This window comes from Ranitomeya imitator, chromosome 1, assembly GCF_032444005.1.
Source record: "Ranitomeya imitator isolate aRanImi1 chromosome 1, aRanImi1.pri, whole genome shotgun sequence".
Taxonomy (NCBI): Eukaryota; Metazoa; Chordata; class Amphibia; order Anura; family Dendrobatidae; genus Ranitomeya; species Ranitomeya imitator.
In genome coordinates this window covers 661,014,552-661,034,047 of record NC_091282.1, presented here as the reverse complement: position 1 = coordinate 661,034,047, position 19,496 = coordinate 661,014,552, and the positions used below count along the sequence as shown (strand labels likewise).

Sequence of the window (19,496 nt, the reverse complement as noted above, 5' to 3'; positions counted from 1 at the left end):
AGAATATAACTACTATAATACTGCTCCTATGTACAAGAGTATAACTACTATAATACTGCTCCTATGTACAAGAGTACCATTTATACTAGAGTATAACCTGAGATTTTCAGTCCATTTTTTTAGGCTGAAAGTGCCCCTCTCGGCTTATACTCGAGTCACCTCCACCGGTCTGTCTCCCCTCTCCCCCCGGCCCGTTTCTCTGTCACATCATACTTACCTGCTCCCAGCGCGTCTCTGCATGTCCCTGCTTCTCCAGCACCCGCAGCTCTTCCTGTGTTCAATGGTCACGTGGTACCGCTCATTAATGTAATGAATATGGACGCTACTCCACTCCCATAGGGGTGGAGCGCATATTCATTACTTTAATGAGCGGTACAAATGCCCGCTGAACACCGGAACAAGCTGCTGCTGCTGGAGAGACCATCGCATTGGAGAAGCTGCCATGGACCACTTCGGGAGGGTGAGTATGACGGGGGAAGGTGAGCCATGCAATATTCACCTGTCCCCGTTCCACTGCCGGGCTCCGTCTTCCGCGTCCTCTGGCTGTGACGTTCAATTCAGAGGGAGCAATGACGTGTTTAGTGTGCGCGCCGCCCTCTGCCTGAACAGTCACTGCAGAGAGCCAGAAGACACAGCAGTGCGCGGCGGTGGAACGGGGACAGGTGAATATCGCAAGTGCCAGTGTCGCGGCCTGCTCAGGACAAGAGGTGACTATGTCATTATTTTTTTAAATTGCAGCAGCATATGGGGCAAGTGTTTCTATGGAGCATCTTATGGGGCCATGTGCAGCATTATATGGGGGAAATGTTTCCATGGAGCCATAATCAACCTTTATGCAGCATTATATGGGTCAAACTTTTCTATGGAGCATCTTATGGGGCCATAATCAACCTTTATGCAGCATTATATGGGGCAAATATTTCTATGGAGCATCTTATGGGGCCATAATCAACCTTTATGCAGCATTTTATGGGGCACATTTTCTATGGAGCATCTTATGGGGCCATAATCAACCTTTATGCAGCATTATATGGGGCACATTTTCTATGGAGCATCTTATGGGGCCATAATCAATTTTTGTGCAGCGTTATATGGGGCATATTTTTGTATGAAGCATCTTATGGGGCCCATCATAAACTTTATGAAGCATTATATGGGGTGTATTTTGTATGGAGCATTATATGGGGCATATTTTGTATGGAGCATCTTAAGGAGCTCCTGATTCAATATGGATATTCAAAAACACTTAACCTACTGATGTCTCAAATAATTTTACTATTATTGGTATCTATTTTTATGTTTGAAATTTACCAGTAGCTGCTGCATTTCCCACCCTAGGCTTATACTTGAGTCATTAAGTTTTCCCAGTTTTTTGTGGCAAAATTAGGGGTCTCGGCTTATACTCGGGTTGGCTTATACCCGAGTATATACGGTACTATAATACTGCCCACTGTGTACAAGAATATATCTGCTATAATACTGCCCCTATATACAAGTATATATCTATTATAATACTGCTCCCTATATAAAAAAATATAACTACTATAATACTGCCCCCTCTGTAAAAGAATAGAACAACTATAATATTGCTCCTATGTACAAGAATAGAACTACTATAATATTGCCCCTATGTACAAGAATATAACTACTATAATACTGCTCCTATGTACAAGAATATAACTACTATAATACTGCTCCCTTTGTACAAGAATATAACTACTGTAATACTGCCCTTATATATACAAGAATATAACTATGCCATGTTCCAAATTATTATGCAAATGACATTTTTCTCGGATTTTCCTAAATGGTCGGTGCAAATGACAGTCAGTCTAATAAAAGTCATCAGCCGTTAGAGTATACATCGAATTTTATTGAAGAAACCTCCCAATAATAACAATATAATTTCCAAAATGAATAAAAACTCAAAATGCATTGTTCCAAATTATTAGGCACAGTAGAATTTCTAAACATTTGATGTTTTAAAGAACTGAAAATGCTCATTTGTGGAATTTGCAGCATTGGGAGGTCACATTCACTGAACAAAAAAGCTATTTAACTCCAAAACATCCTAACAGGCCAAGTTACATGTTAACATAGGACCCCTTCTTTGATATCACCTTCACAATTCTTGCATCCATTGAACTTGTGAGTTTTTGGAGAGTTTCTGCTTGTATTTCTTTGCATGAAGTCAGAATAGCCTCCCAGATCTGCTGTTTTGATGTGAACTGCCTCCCACCCTCATAGATCTTTTGCCTTGATGATACTCCAAAGTTTCTCTATAGTGTTGACTTGAGGTCAGGGGAAGATGGTGGCCACACCATGAGTTTATCTCCTTTTATGCCCATAGCAGCCAATGACTCAGAGGTATTCTTTGCAGCATAAGATGGGGCATTGTCATGCATGAAGATGATTTTGCTCCTGAAGGCACGTTTCTGCTTTTTATACCATGGAAGAAAGTTGTCATTCAGAAACTCCATATACTCTTCAGAGGTCATTTTCACACCTTCAGAAACCTTAAAGGGCTCTACCAGCTGTTTGCCTATGATTCCGGCCCAAAACATGACTCCTCCACCTCCTTGCTGATGTCACAGTCTTCTTGGGATATGGTGGCCATCTACCAACCATCCACTACTCCATCCATCTGGACCATCCAGGGTTGCTCGACACTCATCAGTAGCAAGACCGTTTGAAAATTAGTCTTCATGTATGTCTGGGCCCACTATAACTGTTTCTGCTTGTGAAAACTGTTTAGGGGTGGCCGAATAGTAGGTTTATGCACCACAGCAAGCCTTTGAAGGATCCTACACGTTGAGGTTCGAGGGACTCCAGAGGCACCAGCAGCTTCAAATATCTGTTTGCTGGTTTGTAATGGTATTTTGGCAGCTGCTCTCTTAATCCAATGAATTTGTCTGGCAGAAACCTTCCTCATTATGCCTTTATCAGCACGAACACATCTGTGCTCAGATTCAGCCACAAATCTCTTAACAGTACGATGATTACGCTTGAGTTTTCGGGAAATATCTAATGTTTTCATCCCTTGTTTACTTCTCATATTGCCTGAAAGCTGTGGCGTGCTTAATAATGTGGAACATCATTTTTATGTAGTTTTCCTTTAATTCGAATCACCTGGAAAACTAATTATCACATGTTTAAGATTGATTTCAGTGAACCATTGAGCCCTGAGACACAATACCATCCACGAGTTTATTTAAAAAACAAAACAATTAAATCTTTATGATACTTAAATCAAATTTGCATAATAATTTAGAACACGGTGTACTATAATTCTGCTCCTATGTTCAAGAATAGAACTACTATAATACTGCTCCTATGTACAAGAATATAACTACTATAATACTGCCCCTATGTCAAGTATATAACTACTATACTACTGCTCCTATGTACACGAATATAACTACTATAATACTGCCCCCTAAGTACAAGAATATATCTACTATAATACTACCCCCTATGTACAAGAATATAACTACTATAATACTGCTCCAATGTACAAGAATATAACTATTATAATACTGCTCCTATGTACAAGAATATAACTATTATCACACTGCTCCTATGTACAAGACTATAACTACTATCATACTGCCCCTTATGTACAAGACTATAACTACTATAATACTGCCCCTATGTACAAGAATATAACTACTATAATACTGGCCCTATGTACAAGAATATAACTACTATAACACTGCTCCCTACGTACAAGAATAAAACTACTATAATACTGCCCCCCATGTACAAGAATATAACTACTATAATACTGCTCCTATCTGCAAAAATATAACTATTATAATACTGCCCCTATGTACAATAATATAACTACTATAATACTGCCCCCTATGTACAAGAATATAACTACTATAATACTGCTCCTATGTACAAGAATATAACTGCTATAATACTGCTCCTATGTACAAGAATATAACTACTATAATACTGCCCCTTATGTACAAGAATATAACTACTATAATACTGCCCCCTATGTACAAGAATATAACTACTATAATACTGCCCCCTATGTAAAAGAATATAACTACTATACTACTGCTCCTATGTACAAGAATATAACTACTATAACACTGCCCCTATGTACAAGAATATAACTACTATAATACTGCCCCTATGTACAAGAATATAACTACTATAATACTGCTCCTATGTACAAGAATATAACTACTATAATACTGCCCCCTATGTACAAGAATATAACTGCTATAATACTGCTCCTATGTACAAGAATATAACTACTTTAATACTGCCCCCTATGTACAAGAATATAACTATTATACTACTGCTCCTATGTACAAGAATATAACTACTGTAATACTGCCCCCTATGTACAAGAATATAACTACTATAATACTGCTCCTATGTACAAGAATATAACTACTATAACACTGCCCCTATGTACAATAATATAACTACTATAATACTGCCCTCTATGTACAAGAATATAACTATTATACTACTGCTCCTATGTACAAGAATATAACTACTATAATACTGCCCCCTATGTACAAGAATATAACTACTATAATACTGCCCCCTATGTACAAGAATATAACTACTATAATACTGCCCCCTATGTACAAGAATATAACTATTATACTACTGCTCCTATGTACAAGAATATAACTACTATAATACTGCCCCCTATGTACAAGAATATAACTACTATAATACTGCCCCCTATGTACAAGAATATAACTACTATAATACTGCCCCCTATGTAAAAGAATATAACTACTATAATACTGCTCATATGTGCAAAAATATAACTATTATAATACTGCCCCTATGTACAAGAATATAACTACTATAATACTGCCCCTATGTACAAGAATATAACTACTATAATACTGCTCCTATGTACAAGAATATAACTACTATAATACTGCCCCCTATGTACAAGAATATAACTGCTATAATACTGCTCCTATGTACAAGAATATAACTACTTTAATACTGCCCCCTATGTACAAGAATATAACTATTATACTACTGCTCCTATGTACAAGAATATAACTACTGTAATACTGCCCCCTATGTACAAGAATATAACTACTATAATACTGCTCCTATGTACAAGAATATAACTACTTTAATACTGCCCCCTGTGTACAAGAATATAACTATTAGGGTATGTGCACACGATGCAGATTTAGTGCAGAACTGCAGCAGATTTTTCTGCAGCAGAAACGCTGCAGAACTGCACTGTGATCACAGTACAATGTAAATCAATGTGAAAAAAAAAAGCTGTGCACATGGTGCAGAAAAATCTGCGCAGAAACGCTGCAGATTTCAAAGAAGTGCCTGTCACTTCTTTTGTGCAGTTCTGCAGCGTTTCTGCACCCCTCCATAATAGAAATCTGCAGGTGCGTTTTTTATGCGTTTTTGATGCGTTTTTTGTGCAGATTTGTGCTCAAAAAACGCATCAAAAACGCATCAAAAACGCATCAAAAACGCACCTGCAGATTCTGCCAGGAGATACAGATTTAGTGCAGAACTGCAGCAGATTTTTCTGCACCAAATCTGCATCGTGTGCACACAGCCTTATACTACTGCTCCTATGTACAAGAATATAACTACTGTAATACTGCCCCCTATGTACAAGAATATAACTACTATAATACTGCTCCTATGTACAAGAATATAACTACTATAACACTGCCCCTATGTACAAGAATATAACTACTATAATACTGCCCCCTATGTACAAGAATATAACTATTATACTACTGCTCCTATGTACAAGAATATAACTACTATAATACTGCCCCTTATGTACAAGAATATAACTACTATAATACTGCCCCCTATGTACAAGAATATAACTACTATAATACTGCCCCCTATGTAAAAGAATATAACTACTATACTACTGCTCCTATGTACAAGAATATAACTACTATAACACTGCCCCTATGTACAAGAATATAACTACTATAATACTGCCCCTTATGTACAAGAATATAACTATTATACTACTGCTCCTATGTACAAGAATATAACTACTATAATACTGCCCCCTATGTACAAGAATATAACTACTATAATACTGCTCCTATGTACAAGAATATAACTACTATAATACTGCCCCCTATGTACAAGAATATAACTGCTATAATACTGCTCCTATGTACAAGAATATAACTACTTTAATACTGCCCCCATGTACAAGAATATAACTATTATACTACTGCTCCCATGTACAAGAATATAACTACTGTAATACTGCCCCCTATGTACAAGAATATAACTACTATAATACTGCTCCTATGTACAAGAATATAACTACTATAACACTGCCCCTATGTACAAGAATATAACTACTATAATACTTCCCCCTATGTACAAGAATATAACTATTATACTATTGCTCCTATGTACAAGAATATAACTACTATAATACTGCACCCTATGTACAAGAATATAACTACTATAATACTGCCCCCTATGTACAAGAATATAACTACTATAATACTGCCCCCTATGTACAAGAATATAACTATTATACTACTGCTCCTATGTACAAGAATATAACTACTATAATACTGCCCGCTATGTACAAGAATATAACTACTATAATACTGCCTCCTAGCTGTGAGGTTGTGTGTCTGTTGCTCTCCTGATGTCTGGAGGAAGCTCAGGGAGGGGCCACCCTGGGCGGGGAAGCTCCCCAGGCAAGGCCCAGGCTTCTCGGCCTACACTGGGACAAGGCTCCCAGGCCTCTCTGAATGGGAATGCTAATCCCAAAGCCACTGTGAGACCGGTGAATGCAGCAAGCCAAAGCTGCAGCAGTTCTGTGAAGGAAGAAAAACTTGCAAGTAAAGTTTTGGGAGGAAAATCTACTCCAAGTCCAGCAAAGAAGCCAGAAGGTAAAGTGTTGGTGAGTGATGTTCCACAGCACAGTATGAAGTCCTGTAACTCCCCGGTCAGTCAGCAGCCCCTGCCTGAGGCACAGGTGAAATCAGCCTCAGCTGTATCAATCACCTCTGCTGCTTCCAGGCAGAGACGGACGTCTTTGGAAAGACAGACTATCCAGGAGAACTTACAGCAACAGGGCAGTGTGGCGCTGTCAGGACGCACCCGGTCACAGTCAGGTGGCAGCGATAAACCTGCTGCGGAGCCGGCATCCAGCCGCGGAGCCGGCATCCAGCCGAGGAGCCACAAAGCCATCTGTGGTGGAACCGCACAAGACTGTATTCAAAGCCCCTGTACCCGTGGTGAAGGCAAAACCTGTGCAGCCGGCGCGTGCACCCGAGCTGCAGCTAGCGGACGAGATGCCGGGACTTGTCAGGAAACTGGGTGAGTTACAGCAGCAAAAAAAAGCGCTGCAAATGGAAGTAGACTTTATCTATAGTCTAAAGACCACTAATCCTGCCAGTAATGATGTGTATGACCTGAGACTGAACACGCTGGGGGTGCAGCTGGCAAGTGTGGTGCAGGACATTGAATCTGTGCTGGAGGGCATGGGGCCCCTGGCGGAGACCTACAGGAACCGGGAGCGGTTCGCCTCCTATAAGCAGGACTGTGCTGTAGAGACCGAGACCCCCCAGCAGCGGACACGGCCAGTGTTACAGGCTGCCCGCTTCTGCTTCCAAGAAGGAAAAAAACTGCAGCAGCAAGCAGCTGAGTGTGAAGAGGAGCTTGCACTTCAGACTCCAACAGAGGCACCACAGGTCCCAGAATGCCCCATGCAGGAGCCGGACTGCATATGTGAGACTGTTTGTGCTGCTGAGGCAGCTGAGTGTGAAGAGGAGCTTGCACTTCAGACTCCAGCAGAGGCACCACAGGTCCCAGAATGCCCCATGCAGGAGCAGGACATTATATGTAAGACTGTTTGTGCTGATGAGGCCGAGGCTGAGGCACAGACTGGGGCTGGTGATGTTGTGCCCATGGGGTCAGGGGTTGGAGGGGTTTCACATTCTGTCATGGACGTGGCACTGTCTGATAATGATGCTGCTAATAATAATATGCATGATATGTGTGACTATCCCCCCTTACCATCTAGTCCACAAGGTGTGGCAGCCCCCCCTGCTGCAGACCCTCTCCCTGTCAGTCAGCCCAGTGTGACGCGGCAGGTGCCCCCCAGGAATGCCTGGAGCCGCGGCGCCCCATCCTTCACTTCCAGCGCCAGGTATACCGGCCAGACATTTAAACGTATTAATGTGGTGCGGTTTAAATACATAGGTGCCAAGGAGGATCTGCCACAGCGCAGGTATGTGGTGAGAGAGCTGCTCTGCGGCCAGATGGGGTTTGTGGTAAATGAAATACTGGCGGTGTCCAATCTTCTGGACAGACAGGGCTATGAGGTCAGCTTCAAGCTGCAGTGTGACCTGGACAGGTTCTGGTCCAATTACCCCAGGTTCAGAGACGCTGAAGGCTGGAATAAATTTATATTGGTTCCTATCTCCAGGCCGGACACTGTCACGGTAAATATCACCTTCTGGAATGAGGCCGTTCCACCACAGGACATCGAGGTGTGGCTCCGGAGACACTGTGACCTCGCCTCTGGACTCTCCAAGGTCAGAGATGAGGATGGTATCTGGACAATGGGGTGGAAAGCTGTGGTGAAACTGCGCCAACTCAATAACATTACTGCCCATTTACCTAACTCCTTCTTCATTGGGAGGGAGAAGGGAAGATGTTATTACCCCGGGCAGCCCAGAAAATGCTTCAAATGTGGTGAGAAAGGTCATCTGGCCAACGCCTGTACTGTGGTGAAGTGCAGCCTGTGCGGGGATATCGGCCATGTCGCTGTGGATTGCCGGGATGTTAGGTGCAACCTCTGCGGTAAGATGGGCCACCCTCACAGGGACTGTCCAGACGCCTGGCATAATATCTGCAGAGTCTTCCCTGATGAGGCTGTACTGGCAGGGGCAGAGGCTCAGGAGGATGAGGATGTGGTGGCAGGGGCGCATGAGGGGGAGGATTTAATTTCAGGAGAGATGGTGACCAGCCCAGATGCCCAACAGGAGTCCACTCATAAGCAGGGTATAGAGGGTGCAGAGGGGAACTTGGAGGTCGCTCCTCGGGTCCAGCAGCCTCAGGTAGCCCCCCCTTCAGCATCACTGTCTGAATCTGATGACTGGAGCGTTAATCACAACAAAAGGAAGAAAAAGAGCACATCCTCCCGTAAACCTGAGGCAGAATATGACACCGGTCAGAGTGCTACTAAGAAGGTTCAGAATTGTGCAGGAGTGATGGTTGTATCCAACAAGTATGGAGTTTTATCGGAGTTTAATGATGATGATTATGAGACAGAGTTGAGGAAAGTTGATGCAGAGTGTGACAGGGACATAGAGGACCACCCTCCGTCAAAGCGGAAGCCTTTATCGGTGGACCCTCAGGTAGAGTCTGACATGGACACCGGTGGTGGACAGAACATCCCTGACTCATGATGATGGCAGTCACTGTGCTCCTTCTCTATTGTGTTGTGATGGCGGGGTTCTCATTAACACTAACCTCAAGTAATGTCAACAGTATTAAGGCAAGGAGGACGAGACATGTGGTGTATGAACATCTCACACATCTGGACACCGATGTAATTTTCCTGCAGGAGACACGACTGACATCTCTGGGGCTTATGAGAGAGGCTGAGAGGGAATGGTGGTGCGGTCCTTCTTTCTGGTCACTGGCTGTGGAGCCTTACGCCGGAGTCGCTGTCCTGTTTAACACCAATGATGTGACTGTGCATAGGATGACGGAGGTGGTCATGGGAAGATGTTTGGTCCTGGAAGTCACTATTCATGGGAGGCGACTCCGGCTTATTAACATCTATGGGCCACAGACAGTGACTGACAGGATTCAGCTATTTAATAACGTTAAGCCTTACCTCTTCACTTCTCTTCCGGTGGTGATGGCAGGGGACTTTAACGCCATACTGACGTCAGGTGACAGTTCCTCGGGCAGGACAGTGACCAGAGACGGGAAAGTCCTACATAACATTATAATGCAGGCTGGAATGACTGACGTTTTCGCACAGGGAGGTCGACAGCCAAAATTCACATATTCATGTTCCAACAGGAGCAGTAGGATAGATTTTGCTTTTGTGAGTCCTACTGAGGCTGTCGACACCCTGAGTGAGAAGGTCGTCCCTTACTCTGATCACCTCGCCTTGTGCTTCTGTCTGGGGACCTCTAACCGTCCGGACATTGGTAGAGGGCTGTGGAAGCTCAATTCCAGTCTCCTGGATGATGCTTATGTTCAGAGTCGTGTCTACTCCCTTATCCAGCTTCATCTAGATAGGGTTGACTTTTATGATAACATGACCGACTGGTGGGAGGACGTCAAGGAGGATATCAGATCCCTCTTAAAGAGACTGTCAGTTAATAAAGGGAGGAATAAGTACAGCCAGTACCTAAAGCTGCGTAAAGAATTGGAGTCACTATATTCGGCGGGCGGGGATGACAAAGTGAAGATCGACCAACTGAAATCTGAGATAAGGCAGTATCAGTATAGTAGGTATACCTCCCTGGTTCTTGAACGGGATTATGGGTCCTTGGGGGCTCCTGATCCCTTTGAGAATTGCAGGGAGAGGGTAGTCAAAAAAATGGTCACGGGTCTCACTGACTTCCAGGGTGTATTGCAGGATTCACGGGAGGGTATCCTGGAGGTGGTGAGATCTTACTATGCTGACTTGTTTCAGAGGAAAGTTTTGGATAAAGATAAGATGGCTCAATTCTTGGAGGCAACTCCTGCGCCTGATACTAATGATCTGGACTTTTCTCCTTTGACAGCGGAGTTAACGGTGGAGGAAGTTAAGGAGGCTATTGATAAATTACATCTGAAGAAGGCACCAGGTCCAGATGGCATAACAGCAGAATTTTATAGGAAATTCAGAGACCTCCTGGCTCCAATCCTCGTGGATGTGTATAGAAGTTGTCTAGAAAATCACCTGATGCCTCCATCCATGAGAGTGTCCTCGTTGATTCTGCTGTCTAAAGGTAAAGAGCCGAGCGACATCAAGAACTGGAGGCCGATTGCCCTCTTGAATGTGGACAGGAAGATTCTAGCAAAGATCCTGTTTTCTAGATTAGTCTGTTTGTCCCCAGCACTGTTGGCAGGCTCTCAGTTTGGCACAGTAAAAGGGCGGAACATCTCTGGAGCAGTCATCTCGATACGGGAGATGTTTGAGAGATGTAAAGCTCTGCGGTGTGGGAAATATATTGTTAGTCTGGACCAGGCTAAAGCCTTTGACAGGGTTGATCATGACTATCTGTGGGCCACTTTGTCAAAGTACGGTATTCCGGGACAATTTGTGGATTGGCTGAAGACATTGTACAGAGAGGCGGTGAGCTTTCCTCTGATTAATGGTTGGCAGGGTGACACTTTTGGAGTTGAGGCAGGGGTGAGACAGGGTTGCCCACTGAGTCCGCTCCTGTATGTTTTTGCCCTAGACCCGTTTCTGAGGTCACTGCAGGAGTGTGATTTTCAGGGGGTGCCGGTCCCCCATTGCCTGCCTCTGAAGGTTGTTGCCTATGCGGATGATGTGACGTTGGTGATCTCTAATCCTCGAGAGGTGCAGATGTTATCTGCGTCTATCAGAAGTTACTCAGAGGCCTCCGGGTCTCTGGTTAACCTTGAGAAGAGTCAAGCTCTGTGGACATTAGATACTGATCCCAGCTATGATCTGCTGCAGTTTGACAAAGCCTCCACCCATATTAAGATCCTCGGGGTTAAATTTGGGAGGGATGATAATGCCACCCTAAATTGGGAGGAGAAATTGGAAGCCGGAAATGCAAAGGTTCAGCGATGGAAGAACTGGAGGCTGACCTACAGAGAAAGGGTCGCAATGTTGAAGACTTACCTGGTCCCTGTTTTCTTGTATGTCTCTGTCATTTTCCCTTTGCCAGAATCTTTCTCAGCGAGGCTCTTCAGCCTGTTCTTCCAGCTCTTGTGGGGGAATAGGTTGAACCTAATAAAGAGGGGAATAACGTACCTACGGCGGAGAGAGGGTGGGCTGGATATTTTGAATCCAAGGGTTTTCTTTGACTCCTTGTTTCTAAAGGTAAATTTTGGGAACATGGACTCAAACAGTAGCTCCCTGTGGGTAAATAGTATCAGGTACTGGATATTGCCTTTTGCAGAATCTTGGGTGCGAGGCGGCAGTCTCAAGAGGAGGAGATGGACAGGTGACCACCTCCCCCAGTATCTGGATTACGGTCTGAAGTGTGTTAGAAGGTGGGGACTGGAGAAGTCTTACATTGAGAGCAGTACGAGAAGAGACCTGTATGCTCATGTATGTAGGACTTTCTTCTACTCTCCACTGGCCCTGAGAGATTGTGTCACGACCACCCTGCAGGAAAGTCTTAGGTTCCTAAACGGGAAACGACTTCCTCCTAAACTGTTTGATATCACTTGGCTTTCACTGCATGGTCGACTCTTTGTCAGGGGGAACCTGAAACATCTGAGTGTCTCTGATAGGAATTGTCCCCTTGGTTGTCAGCAGGAGGAGACTATGGAGCACTTTATATGTGATTGCTGGGGAGGGAGGAAGATCTGGGAGGAAGTGTCAGATAATCTAAAAATCCCCAGATTGCGGACTCTAAACTATTCTGACATAATCTATGGTGTCCCCTCTACTGTTAGTAACATCGACAGAGAGACAATGTACATTATTATAAGTGTTATCAAGTACTATCATTGGCACATGAGAACCCGGGTGTCACTGCACAATGAGCTGTTTGATCACACCGCTGCGGCTGGTCAGGTAATGTCAGAACTCCGGTGGATAAAATCGCTAGAAGTTGGAAGGAGTCAGAGGAACATTAAGTTATGGAGCAACATAAATTTCAGTTAGGAAATATGATGGTATATATTTATTTTGTTTTGTTTAATTTTCTTCTCCCTCCAGGTGTGGACACTTTAATTTATATATGAATATGATCTGACTATTTAGTACTTGTGTATATGTAACCTAAGTGATTTGTGTTTTTGTAATGCTGGGTGATTTTTGTTTTTATTATAATTGTATTTATGTTTGGTTTTATAATAAAAATTGCCCCCTATGTACAAGAATATAACTACTATAATACTGCCCCCTATGTACAAGAATATAACTACTATAATACTGCTCCTATGTACAAGAATATAACTACTATAATACTGCCCCCTATGTACAAGAATATAACTACTATAATACTGCTCCTATGTACAAGAATATAACTACTATAATACTGCCCCCTATGTACAAGAATATAACTACTATAATACTGCTCCTATGTACAAGAATATAACTAATACTGCCCCCTATGTACAAGAATATAACTACTATAATACTGCCCCCTATGTACAAGAATATAACTACTATAATACTGCCCCCTATGTACAAGAATATAACTACTATAATTGAATACAATAGAGACATCGGGATTCGGTCTCCAGATTAAGAATGGCGCAGCTCTGTGAGCTCTGATGGTGTCTTTCTGTATTGTGGGCACCCAGTATCCTCCTCTGCTCGTCTCACCTGTGGGAGCTTCCACCATTACATAATCTGACAGGTGTACCTCCAAACTCTGAGCAGGTAGAGAAATGCGCAACCTACATTAGACGGCATATTGTGGCGGTACAGGCGATTATACAGGAGGTATATAGATAGATATGGGAGGGGGTGTACATTAATCATAGAGTAAGAGAATTGTCATTTGTAACCTTATCCAGGAGCCTCATACATTATGAGACAGGAGCCTCATACATTATGGCTTTTCTGATGTATGATAGCAGTATTATGACGTGCCCATGTGGTGGTCGGTACATGCAGCGTGACACTCACCAGTGGGTGTGGGATGCCCGGGTTTGTCCTGAGGGTCTCGCCTCTTTCCTTTAATCCTCCGGCATGGACGGGGGACCCTCCCTCCTGTACGGTGAGTGCCGCTGTGCGCTAACCTGCTATTGTCAGCAGCTGAAAACGCTCGTTAACGGTGGATGCCACATCCTATGGTTACCATAGCGACATCACACCATTTAATCCCTGGGGCGGGCGGTGGTCCTGTGGTTGTAAGAGGAAGGTGGGAGGAGGGAACCTCCAGATGTTCAAATGAAAGACTGAGGAAGACGGAGCGACGATGGAGCGGCGATGATGAGGGAGATCCCACCTATTGTGTGCGTGTGAGAGATGACAGCTGAGCCCTACCCCTCCCCATTAACATGTACTAGGAGCAATGCTCTGCAGGTTTATAGAGATGCCTGCGGGGTAATAATCTGCAGGATATATCACTATGTATCTGTCAGGAGGTGGAGGAGCGATGTTCTGCAGAGACGTCAGTGGTGTAATAATCTGCAGGATATATCACTATGTATCTGTCAGGAGGTGGAGGAGCGATGTTCTACAGAGAGGTCAGTGGTGTAATAATCTGCAGGATATATCACTATGTATCTGTCAGGAGGTGGAGGAGTGATGTTCTGCAGAGAGGTCAGTGGTGTAATAATCTGCAGGATATATCTTGGTGTGTCAGGAGATGGAGGAGCGATGTTCTGCAGAGAGGTCTGTGGTGTTATAGTCTGCAGAATCTATTAGTATGTATCTGTCAGGAGGTGGAGGAGCGATGTTCTGCATAGAGGACAGTGGTGTAATAATCTGCAGAATATACACTGCTCAAAAAAATAAAGGGAACACTATAATCCCACATCCTAGATATCACTGAATGAAATATTCCAGTTGTAAATCTTTATTCATTACATAGTCGAATGTGTTGAGAACAATAAAACCTAAAAATTATCAACATAAATCACAACTAATATCCCACGGAGGTCTGGACTTGGAATGATGCTCAAAATCATAGCGGAAAATGAAGTTACAGGCTGATCCAACTTCAGTGGAAATGCCTCAAGACAAGGAAATGATGCTTAGTAGTGTGTAGCCTCCATGTGCCTGTATGATCTCCCTACAACACCTGGGCATGCTCTTTATGAGACAGGGGATGGTCTCCTGAGGGATCTCCTCCCAGACCTGGACTAAAACATCCGCCAACTCCTGGACAGTCTGTGATGCACTGTGACGTTGGTGGATGGTGCGAGACAGATGTGTTCAATCGGATTCAGGTCTGGGGAGTGGACGGGCCAGTCCATAGCTTCAATGCCTTCATCATGCAGGAACTGCTGACACACTCCAGCCATATGACCATAGCTCCCAACCGTCCCTCATTGTGCGGGATGGTCCCGGATTTGAACCTTTGGCCTGCTGTCCTGCACGGGACGCTCTGATCCCGCACCCACAGACAGCAGGACTGACACGCCCCCTTATGTTAAGCCATGCCCCGGGCCCTTACCCTTCCGTATGGCTGCCTGCTTTCTGTGCACAGGACCTGTGATGAGGTCACAGGAGGGGAGGAGTCAGGGGGTCACATGAGCGGGACCTCCGTGGATTGCAGGACTCGCTGCCTGTGCTGATTGCCAACTTGCTGCCACATGGTGCTGCAGACGCAGGATGAGGTAAGTATGCTGCCTTGTGTGGGTTCAGGAGGTGTACAGTGTGAGGTGTGCGAGGTGTACGGAGCGGAGCCGTGTGTGTGTGCGAGGTGTACGGAGCGGAGCCGTGTGTGTGCGAGGTGTACGGAGCGGAGCCTTGTGTGTGCGAGGTGTACGGAGCGGAGCCGTGTGTGTGCGAGGTGTACGGAGCGGAGCCGTGTGTGTGCGAGGTGTACGGAGCGGAGCCGTGTGTGTGCGAGGTGTACGGAGCGGAGCCGTGTGTGTGCGAGGTGTACGGAGCGGAGCCGTGTGTGTGCGAGGTGTACGGAGCGGAGCCGTGTGTGTGCGAGGTGTACGGAGCGGAGCCGTGTGTGTGCGAGGTGTACGGAGCGGAGCCGTGTGTGTGCGAGGTGTACGGAGCGGAGCCGTGTGTGTGCGAGGTGTACGGAGCGGAGCCGTGTGTGTGCGAGGTGTACGGAGCGGAGCCGTGTGTGCGAGGTGTACGGAGCGGAGCCGTGTGTGTGCGAGGTGTACGGAGCGGAGCCGTGTGTGTGCGAGGTGTACGGAGCGGAGCCGTGTGTGTGCGAGGTGTACGGAGCGGAGCCGTGTGTGTGCGAGGTGTACGGAGCGGAGCCGTGTGTGTGCGAGGTGTACGGAGCGGAGCCGTGTGTGTGCGAGGTGTACGGAGCGGAGCCGTGTGTGTGCGAGGTGTACGGAGCGGAGCCGTGTGTGTGCGAGGTGTACGGAGCGGAGCCGTGTGTGTGCGAGGTGTACGGAGCGGAGCCGTGTGTGTGCGAGGTGTACGGAGCGGAGCCGTGTGCGTGCGAGGTGCTATGTGTCGCCATTATATAGTACGAAATGCTATGTGTCGCCATTATATGGTACGAAGTGCTATGTGTCGCCATTATATAGTACGAAGTGCTATGTGTCGCCATTATATGGTAAGAAGTGCTATGTGTCGCCATTATATGGTACGAAGTGCTATGTGTCGCCATTATATGGTACGAAGTGCTATGTGTCGCCATTATATGGTAAGAAGTGCTATGTGTCGCCATTATATGGTGCGAAGTGCTATGTGTCGCCATTATATGGTGCGAAGTGCTATGTGTCGCCATTATATGGTACGAAGTGCTATGTGTCGCCATTATATGGTACGAAGTGCTATGTGTCGCCATTATATGGTACGAAGTGCTACAGTATGGAGCATCATGTGCGGTCATTATACAGTATGGAGCATCATGTGCGGTCATTATACAGTATGGAGCATCATGTGGGGCCATTATACAGTATGGAGCATCATGTGCGGTCATTATACAGTATGGAGCATCATGTGGGGCCATTATACAGTATGGAGCATCATGTGGGGCCATTATACAGTATGGAGCATCATGTGCGGTCATTATACAGTATGGAGCATCATGTGGGGCCATTATACAGTATGGAGCATCATGTGCGGCCAATATACAGTATGGAGCATCATGTGCGGTCATTATACAGTATGGAGCATCATGTGCGGTCATTATACAGTATGGAGCATCATGTGGGGCCATTATACAGTATGGAGCATCATGTGCTGTCATTATACAGTATGGAGCATCATGTGGAGCCATTATACAGTATGGAATCATATGCGGTCATTATACAGTATGGAGAATTATGTGGGGCCATTATACAGTATTGAGCATCATGTGGGGCCATTATACAGTATGGAGCATCATGTGCGGTCATTATACAGTATTGAGCATCATGTGGGGTCATTATACAGTATGGATCATCATGTGTGGCCAATATACAGTATGGAGCATCATGTGCGGCCATCATACAGTATGGAACATCATGTGCGGTCATTATACATTATGGAGCATCATGTGTCGCCATTATACAGTATGGAGCATCATGTGGAGCCATTATACAGTATGGAGCATCATGTGCGGTCATTATACAGTATGGAGCATCATGTGCGGTCATTACAGTATTGAGCATCATGTGCGGTCATTATACAGTATTGAGCATCATGTGCGGCCATTATACAGTATGGAGCATCATGTGCGGCCAATATACAGTATGGAGCATCATGTGCGGCCAATATACAGTATGGAGCATCATGTGCGGCCAATATACAGTATGGAGCATCATGTGTGGCCATCATACAGTATGGAGCATCATGAGTGGCCATTATACAGTATGGAGCATCATGTGTGGCCATTATACAGTATGGAGCACTGTGTGGCCATTTTTTTTGTTTATAATTATTGTATATGAAACCGTGTGATCAGCAGTGCTAAATGGGTGTGGTTGGGACGTGGATATGGGTGTAACTAATTATGAATGGGTGTGGTCAGGGGCGTGGCCTAAAATTTGCCGCGTTGCGCGCCGCAAACTTTGTCCCTCTTTCCCATCTTCATAAGTTGGGAGGTATGATATGACGTCTGGCATTGTCCTGCATTAGGAGGAATCCAGGGCCAACCGCACCAGCATATGGTCTCACAAGGGGTCTGAGGATCTTATCTCGGTACCTAATGGCAGTTAGGCTACCAGTTAGGCTACCTCTGGCGAACACATGGAGGGCTGTGCGGCCCTCCAAAAAATGCCACCCAACACCATTACTGACCCACTGCCAAAACCGGTCACGCTGAAGTATGTTGCAGGGAGCAGATCACTCTCCACGGCGTCTCCGGACTCTGTCACGTCTGTCACATGTGCTCAATGTGAACCTGCTTTCATCTGTAAGGCTACGTTCACATTTGCGTTGCGTCGGGCGCAACCGTGGCGACGCATGCGTCATGCGCCCCTATATTTAACATGGGGGGCGCATGGACATGCGTTGTGCTGCGTTTTGCGACCCATGCATTTTTTTTTGCCGCAAGCGTAGGGCGCAGAGGACGCAGCGAGTTGCATTTTTTTGCGTCCAAATTTCTACAAAAAAGGATGCATGCGTCGCAAAACGTTGCGTTTTAGCGTGCATTTTGTTGCGTTTTTGTTTGCGTTCTGCGTTGCGTCTCGCAACATCGCACAACGCAAATGTGAACGTAGCCTAAAGAGCACAGGGCACCAGTGGCAAATTTGCCAATCCTGGTGTTCTGTGGCGAATGCCAAGCGTCCTGCACGGTGTGGGCATCAGGCACTCAGACCATCCTCATGGAGTCAGTTTCTAACCGTTTGTGCAGACACATGCACATTTGTGGCCTGCTGGAGGCCATTTTGCAGGGCTCTGGCAGTGCTCCTCCTGTTCCTCCTTGCACAAAGGCTGAAGTAGCGATCCTGCTGCTAGGTTGTTGCCCTCCTATGGCTCTCTCCACGTCTCCTGATATACTGGCCTGTCTCCTGGTAGCGCCTCCAGCCTCTGGACACTACACTGACTGACACAGCAAACCTTCTTGCCACAGCTCGCATTGATGTGCCATCCTGGATGAACTGCACTACCTGAGCCACTTGTGTGGGTTGTAGAGTCCGTCTCATGCTACCATGAGTGTGAAAGCACAACCAACATTCAAAAGTGACCAAGACATTAGCCAGAAAGCATTGGTACTGAGATGTGGTCTGTGGTCCCCGCCTGCAGAACCACTCCTTTATTGAGTGTGTCTTGATAATTGCCAATAATTTCCATGGGTTGTCTATTCCATTTGCACAACAGCATGTGAAATTGATTGTCAAACAGTGTTGTTTCCTAAGTGGACAGTTTGATTTCACAGAAGTTTGATTTACTTGGAGTCATATTTTGTTGTTTAATTGTTCCCTTTATTTTTTTTGAGCAGTGTATATCATGATGTGTCAGGAGGTGGAGAAGTGATGTTCTGCAGAGAGGACAGTGGTCTAATATTCTGCATGATATATCATGGTGTGTCAGAAAGTGGAGAAGTGATGTTCTGCAGAGAGGACAGTGGTGTAATAATCTGCAGGATATATCATGGTGTGTCAGAAAGTGGAGAAGTGATGTTCTGCAGAGAGGACAGTGGTGTAATAATCTGCAGGATAGATCACTGTGTCTGTCAGGAGGTGGAGGAGTGATGTTCTGCATAGAAGCCAGTGGTGTAATAATCTGCAGCATATATCAGTATGTA

At 45.2% G+C, this 19,496-nt stretch overlaps 1 protein-coding gene across 1 annotated transcript in view; it reads right to left on the bottom strand.

Moving 5' to 3' along the window:
* Nucleotides 1-14,130, bottom strand: part of SEMA4A (semaphorin 4A) — a 145,842-nt gene extending 131,712 nt beyond the window's left edge. The window contains exon 1 of the mRNA XM_069728884.1: nucleotides 13,802-14,130. The gene's annotated coding sequence lies outside the window, so the exon portion shown is untranslated. The remainder of the gene's footprint in view (nucleotides 1-13,801) is intronic.
* Nucleotides 14,131-19,496: the final 5,366 nt, after the last annotated feature.